The sequence below is a fragment of the Macrobrachium nipponense genome, chromosome 4, assembly GCF_015104395.2.
Source record: "Macrobrachium nipponense isolate FS-2020 chromosome 4, ASM1510439v2, whole genome shotgun sequence".
Classification (NCBI taxonomy): Eukaryota; Metazoa; Arthropoda; class Malacostraca; order Decapoda; family Palaemonidae; genus Macrobrachium; species Macrobrachium nipponense.
The window spans coordinates 59270231-59279357 of NC_061100.1; positions in this window are offsets into that span (position 1 = coordinate 59270231).

A 9127-nucleotide genomic window follows, 5' to 3' on the forward strand; every position below is an offset into this window, starting at 1 on the left:
AGATATATGATATAAGATATTTAGTATATATACATATATATATATATATATATATATATATATATAATTATATATATATTTATATATATATACATATATATATATATATATATATATATATATATATATATATATATATATCTATAATGTCTATATATAGATATATAAGCTATAGATATATTATCTATATATATATATATATATATATATCCTATATATATATATATTAATATATATATTTATAATTTCTAATCTATATATATATTATATATATATATAATCTATATATATATCATATATATATATCCATAGTATATAGATATAGATATATATATATATATATATATATATATAATATATACATATATATATATAATATCTATATATATGTATATAGAAATATATATATAATATATATACAATATATATATATATAATATATATAGATATCTATATCTATGGATGCATAGATATATATATATATATATATATTATATATATATACATACAATCATATGGATAGATATAGATAAGGATATATATATGTAGATATATATAGATATATATAATATATATTATATATATATAGATAGATTATATATATATCTATATGGTCTAGATATATATATATATATATATATTATCTATATATATGTATATAGATATATATATATATATATCATATATATATATATATTATATATATATTCTATATCTATGTATGCATATAGATATATATATATATATATATATATATATATATATATATATATATCTATATGTATGATATAGACTATAGATATTATATATAGATATATATATATATATATATATATATATAATATATATATATATATATATATACTACTATATGTCTATATATATATATGTCTATATATATATATATCTATATTTTATATATATATATAAATATAAATATATATATATATATATATATATATATATATATATATATATATATATAGATATATAGATAATATATATATAATATAAATATATATATATATATATATATATATATATAGATAGATAGATAAGATAGATATATAGATAATATATATATATATATATATATATAAATATATATATATATATATATCCTTGTATATTATATATGTATATATATATATATATATATATATATATATATATAGATAATATATATATATATATATATATATATCACACATATCTACAGGTAAAAAATAAGAGACAGGGTGTAGGTCCTGACCGGTTTCGGCTTTATTTTCAAGCCATTGACAAAGGACTGATACATAGTATTAGAATTCACAAATATATATACTACAGAGACAGTACTGACGAACATACACACAACCGTTTGAGACTGCAGATCCACCCACAGGCAAGTGTCAAGGTAGGAGTGGCTTTCAAAAATCATTTGGCTAAATTTACAATAAATTCTCAAGGGATACTACCGCTTAGGGTACAAGTCAGTCCACACCTGACAGGTTGTCAGGAAGGCGGGGTTAAAGATCTCATTACCAACTACTTGCCCCTTACTTTACGGTGTTTACAATTATAATAATTCTATTTCCATATATCACTACAGCCTACCTTAAAATGTAAACAGTTTAGAGATTTCTTTTGATATTAAAGGATCAAGTTTATACATTCCTTGACTGATGTTCATATTATTGTTGTAACTTTCTTTTATAAAACTAGATTCAATGATATTCCTTTCCAATGCACTATTAGAACACACCAGCGTTTTTGCCCCTTCCCAGTTAATAGCATGATTGTTCTCACTAACATGTACAAATATACCACTATTTCTCTGTGCATATCTCACACATTGTTGATGTTGTTCTATTCTTTTTTCCAGTGTGTGGACTTGTACCCTAAGCGGTAGTATCCCTTGAGAATTTATTGTAAATTTTAGCCAAATGATTTTTGGAAGCCACTCTTACCTTGACACTTGCCTGTGGGTGGACCTGCAGTCTCAAACGGTTGTGTGTATGTTCGTCAGTACTGTCTCTGTAGTATATATATTTGTGAATTCTAATACTATGTATCAGTCCTTTGTTTATGGCTTGAAAATAAAGCCGAAACCGGTCAGGACCTTCACACTGTCTCTTATTTTTTATCTGTGGATATGTGTGATAAACGAATCACGTGCTAAAGGGATTATAATCATCAATGGATACCACGAGCTCCTTCCGATCTTTCTGTGTTCTTTTCCCCATCTTGGAATATGCAGTCACTGACTTTGCAGACGCCCTCATTCAAGCTCATACAAACAAGGAACACCTGCGGTTTCTACGTGAATGTCGTGATGAACAAGTGATACCAAGATCAATGATAACCAAGTCCTTGTCAAAATTAGAAGACCAACCGTTCGGTCAAATACAACGAGCTATTTTGGACAAACATATCAGTATTAAGACATTGGAAACAAAAGAATTTTGAAGATTTATCGAGAAAAAGACGTCATTTTGAAGCTTCAATACCATCGGATTGGAAAGATTCTCTGCAGGAATATTGTTATATGAATATGAGGAAGAAAGTGTATCAGAAGCTTAAACGTAAACATGACAACAAAATGAAACTCCTGATCGAAAGAAGCCCCTGGACTACCAACGCCAATCATGAATGTGTCGTCAATTTATCAAACAAGCATCTGGATAGTAATGTAACCAGTGCTTTAGGCTATGGTTTAAATTTTGCTCAATCAACTGGAAGTATAAATGGTGTAGAAATTACTAAAGGATTGTGCAACTTGGAAAATATAGTGCTTTAACTATAGTCGATTCATTTAAGGTAGATTCTTGCGCCTACGGGACGTTTGTTTGGCGGCCTCTGATTGGCTGGTAGCGGGAGGCAGGCTGCTCGCTCAGTGGGTCATATTTTCGTTTGTAGCTTAGAAAACTAGCAATATGTTTACATTTCTTCATTTATCTCACGTTTTACAAAAGATAGGAAAGTTTTGGTCATACCAAAGGATTCGGTATTAAATGTACAATTAAATAATCTTTCCCTGAAATCAATAAGTTAAAATACAAAGGAATTACAACGAGTAGAAGTGAAGGGAGAAACATTTCATTCTTTATACCTGTTTTTTTTTTTTTTTTTTTTTTATTCATCATCGGATTTTGCATAATTCATGAGATCAAGATAAAATAAAATCTTGTGTTTATTAAACAATAAAATCACCCTGAATACGGTGGTGCTTTCAGATTTTAGATGCGTGTAATATGTTAAAGAGAAAATGAAGAATATGTCTTATTATGTTGCATTCGTGCTTGACTCGGTTTGAAACATAGTTGCCGAGACCCACCCTCGTTGGGTCTGGTCCTCTCAGCTATGAGCCGTTGGCGTGTTGGCAGTTGCCAATTGGCGATATGAGAAGTTTGCAGTTTCGAGGCTATGTATTCACCGAATTATTATGTCATTACATTTTCTATAAATAAATTCATAGAATTCCTATTATGACTTTCGAAACATTTTTACTCAAATATCATATATGTCCGTATTTCTGGGAACATATCTCGATAAAAAAGTCAAATAATCAGATGGATGCATCTGGTTATCGTTGGAGGTGTAGGCTGGCGCGGGCGGGCGGGAAATTCAGTCTAGGAATGAATTTGAAATCTACGGACCTACTTCGCCCTCTTCAGCTCATCCTTAGTTTTAATGAGGTTGGTTTCAACATATTGTTTTCTAATTTTCTTATATGAATATATTTTCAAACGAAAGAGATATCAGAGACTTAATTGAGTGATATGAATAATATCTCAGTGGAGCAATAAACAGCAACGAACTAAGCAAGATTTATTTTTTCTTTTCAAGCAGATGTCTCGAGATGACAGCACCATTCGTCGCACCGTTTCCAGATTTGCAAGTCAAGCTCGCAACATTATAATGAATGTTCATCGTTACTTCAGCTCACAGTGGGGAGCAGACTCAGGAAATGAAGTATTTGAGAAGACCGCCAAAGCTACAGGAGTGCCAACCAACACAGTGAAAAAAAATCAAGCGACAGTCATCTGAGTGTGGTAACGTCCCCTCGCTTCACCTGTATATCCCAGGAAGAGGATCCGAGTGAAGGGACAAGGTGGATAGTTTTGAAAATGAGTGTATTCGGAAGGAGATTTTGTCTTTTTACGAGAGAGGAGAGCTCCCAACGTTAGATGCCTACTGGAAAAAGTGAAGGAAGACCCGGTAAAGTTTAATGGTGGAAGAACAACGTTATGGAAAATTGTGAGAGGGCTTGGATTAGCCGGTACAAAAAAGAGACGAGTGGAAGAGCAATTTTAATGGAACGTGATGATATAGTGGCAGCGAGAACTGAATACCTACGGTTAATTGAAAAGAATAGGAATTGTAGTCCAACTGAACGTAAACCTGAAGTATTCCTGGATGAAACTTGGATAAACCAAAATGAATGTGTACGTCAGTGTTGGACAACGGGTGAAGGCGAAATAGACCCAAACAAACTTAAGACTGTAAGGGGTCAAGATTTATTGTGGTGCACGCGGGGAGTGAGAAGGGGTTTGTCAAAGATGCGCTATTGTTGTTTAGGTCGGCAAAAAATGGTGCCAAAGGGGACTACCAATTGATTCCATGGACCATGAAAGGTTTTTAAAAAGTGGGTTTAAAGGAACAACTATGGCCTAAAAATATAGAAGATAGATCTCTAATCATAATGGACAATGCTCCCTACCATAGCAAAATAGAAAATAAAGTGCAACAACAGCAACAGAAAAAGTGAAGTCATAGAGTGGCTTTCTTCTAATAACGTCACCCACGACCATCAGCAACAAAGCCAAAATTGCTGCAGATTGCCAAGGTGTCACAAAGAAAAACAGAGGTATGTGATAGATGAGATAGCCCGTGCAAATGTCATTGATGTGCCTAGGACTTGCCATCCAAAAAAAAACCACCATATTATTGTCAGTTTAACCCCATAGAACTTATATGGGCTCAAATAAAGGGGGATATCAGAAAAAATAACTCTAATGCAAATCAATCTTTGAAAACTGTTGAGCAGCTTACGAGACTGGCGATAGACAAAGTTACAACAGAAGACTGGAAGAAATGTTTTCACCACGTTAAGAAATTAGAAGATGATTATAGGAGGAAAGATGTTGCTAGAGAGCATATGTTTGAAAGTTTGTTACTGACATTGGAGATGACGAAAACTGACAGTGATGATATTGATATTAGGGAGGATGACATTGGACAGTGATGATATATATCAATGATTTTCCATTATTTTTTTTTTAAAGTTGAAGACCTAACAGTGTTTCTATAGTTTTCCATTTTTTAGATAGGCAATTTCATAACTACAGTATATCTATATGAGTTTCCTTTTTTTTTAATATTTAATGGCATAACAATGTACATATCTGTTCCTAAATTCTTTTTATTTGGTTTTAATAGAAAAGGGGATATCAATGTATCTTTATAATTTCCCATTCTTTTTGTTCCAATAGGTAATGACATGACTATGTATATATGTATGATTTTCCTTTATTTATTTTTTTTAAATAATGATGACGTAAGAAAATTTGTAAAATTTTAATTTCTTTTTGTTCATATCGATAGCCTAATGACATACCAATGTATGACTTTACTTTTGGTTTATGACATAAATATATCTGCACGAATTTCCAATTTTGTATTTGTATAAAAAGATGATGATATAACAGTCTTCTGATTAGTCTCATTATCCTACATGTACTATATATATATCTATATATATATACTATATATATATATATATATAATATATATATATACAATTATGCAGGGCTGTGGGAACGGTTACGGGAGCTATTCTAACTCAGGTATGTTTAATTAAGTGATTCAAAAATAATCAACTACCATCAGGAGAAAACTAAGCAAAAAATTTTTTTTTTTTTTTTTTTTTTCCCTACTAAACATTTGTTGTAGGACATGTTGTCAAAGTGTAACATGTATATAAAGGAGATAAACATTCTGGTGTAAGAGTAACTCAAGCAATTCTGAAAAAGACAGTATATTATATTCGTTACATCGTCAACAAATTTTATGGTAAGAAATAAACATTTGTACTTTTGTTTATGAGTGGAACATATGAAACCATAAGCTTTTGATGTTATTGGCCAGAGAAACAAGTTTCTGTTATTTATCAGTGAGCCTCATAAAGCATGTACATTTCTCACTTAGACTAAATTGAAGCCAACACCCAGATGCATCCATCTGATTATTTACTTTTCTTTTATCAGATGTGTCCAGAAATACGGACATATAATATTTTAGTAAAAATGTTCGAAAGTCATAATGGGATTCTATGCATTTATTTATAGAAAATGTAATGACATAATAATTCGGTGAATACATAGCCTCGAAACTGCAAACTTCTCATATCGCCAATTGGCAACTGCCAACAGCTCTATCTGAGAGGACCCGCCCCACGATATCTTGCGTCCCTCGGCACTACTGTCAAACCGAGTCAAATACGGATGCAACATAATAAGACATATTCTTCATTTCTTTCTGGTTTACATATTACACGCATCTAAAATCTGAAAGCACCACCGTATCAGGGTGATTTTATTGTTTGAAAACACAAGATTTCATTTTTATCTTGATCTCGTGAATTATGCAAAATCCGATGATGAATAAAAACAGGTATAAAGAATGAAATGTTTGTCCCTTTCACTTCTACTCATTGTAATTCCTTTGTAATTTTAACTTATTGATTTCAGGGAAAGATTCATTAATTGTACATTTAATACTGAATCCTTTGGTATGACCAAAACTTTCCTATCTTTTTGTAAAACGTGAGATAAATGAAGAAATGTAAACATATTGCTAGTTTTCTAATCTACAAACGAAAATATGACCCACTGAGCAGCAGCCTGCCTCCCGCTACCAGCCAATCAGAGGCCGCCAAACAAACGTCCCGTAGGCGCAAGAATCTACCTTAAATGAATCGACTATAGTGAAGATGTCAACATAATTAAGGGAGTGATTTATGGAAGATGAAAAAGTCAGACACCACAAACGTACCCAAAAGATTTATGAATGCCATCAATGAACTGAAAAAAGATAAAGATATGCACATGACAAAAGCAGATAAATAAAGGTGCCCTAGTAATTTTAAACAAAAATGAACACAAGAAAAAATGGAAAGTCTTTTGGGTGATAATAGCACTATAAACAATTAAATAAGAACCCGATAGAAAGTGTGAATAGTGGTTTCAATAAAAAAGTGAAAAATCTGTTAAAAGGTAACGAAAGCCTTATAAAGAAGGTGTGTGTGACCTCTCCATCGCTACCTTATATGTATTGTACGATAAAAACCCATAAAAACAAACCCCTTCCCTGCCAGACCAATTATCAGCTCAGTGGGTTCCGCATCTTATAAATTAGCCAAATATTTAGTGGATATCCTTAACCCATTGGTAGGTAACATCTCTAATGCTAATATTAAGAATAATGTGGACTTGATAGATGAACTAAATAGTGTACAAGTTACTAGTGAATCGAAACTTGTGAGCTTTGAAGTGGTATCTCTATTCACAAAAGTGCCTATTGATGATTTATTGGAGTTTCTATCGGAATTATTAGAAAACAAACAACCGGATATTCCATTTTCTAAAAACACCTTAATCGAACTGATAAAATTATGTGTTAAAGATTTGTAAATTTGAAATTCAATGGAAAATTTACTCAACAAAATTTGGTATGACAAGGGGAAACCTCGTTACCAGTGTCAAAAGTAATTATATAGGAATTTTTTGAAAAGAAAATTTTAAACAATATAATTCCCCGCAATGTAAATAACTTTTTTGCCAGGTTAAATAAATTAGTACCATCAATTAGATTTACTATGGAAATAGAAAAAGATGAATGCCTACCCTTTTTGGATGTCCTCATACGGAGAAATAGTAGTGGGTTTAAGTATAGTGTTTACAGAAAACCTACTAATATTACTTCCTATGTACATTCTATTTTGGGCAAAAACAATAAGGTTAAAAGATCAGTGTTTGCATCCATGTTTTTAAGAGCACTACGGGTATGTAGCCCAGAATATATAGATGAGGAGATAGATAAGATTCGGAATACAGGCAAGAAACGGAAATATTCAGATAATGTACTAAACAATGCATTAGAAGCGGCAAAAAAAACCATGTATCAAAACCAAAAAGAACCTTACAACAACAACTACCTTATAATAATAATATGAAAGATATCCCACATCTCCTGAAGAATTTTGGTGTTAATGTAGTTTTTAAAAACAATAAAACAATGAAACAGGTACTTATTAAGAACTCCCCCGACAATGCTATAGGATGTGTATATAAAATCCCGTGTAAGTCTTGTGACAACTTTTACATTGGTCAAACGGGGAAAGCACTGGAAAAAAGAATAGAGCAACATAAACAATGTGTGAGATAGCACAGGAAATAGTGTATATTTTGTACATGTTAATGAGAACAATCATGCTATTAAACTGGGAAGGGGCGAAAAAAGCTGGTGTGTTCTGATAGTGCATTGGAAAGGAATATCATTGAATCTAGTTTTATAAAAGAAAGTTACAACAATAATATGAACATCAGTCAAGGAATGTATAAACTTGATCCTTTAATATCAAAAGAAATTTGTAAACTGTTTACATTTTAAGGTAGGCTGTAGTGATATATGGAAATAGGATTATTATAATTGTAAACACAGTAAAGGGGGCAGTAGTGGTAATGAGATCTTCAACCCCGCCTCCCTGACACCTGTCAAGTGTGGACTTGTACCCTAAGCGGTAGTATCCCTTGAGAATTTATTGTAAATTTTAGCCAAATGATTTTTGAAAGCCACTCCTACCTTGACACTTGCCTGTGGGTGGATCTGCAGTCTCAAACGGTTGTGTGTATGTTCGTCAGTACTGTCTCTGTAGTATATATATTTGTGAATTCTAATACTATGTATCATTCCTTTGTTAATGGCTTGAAAATAAAGCCGAAACCGGTCAGGACCTACACCCTGTCTCTTATATTTCACCTGTGGATATGTGTGATAAACGAATCACGTGCTAAAGTGATTATAATTTATATATAATATATATATATATATATATATATATATATATATATATATATATATATAT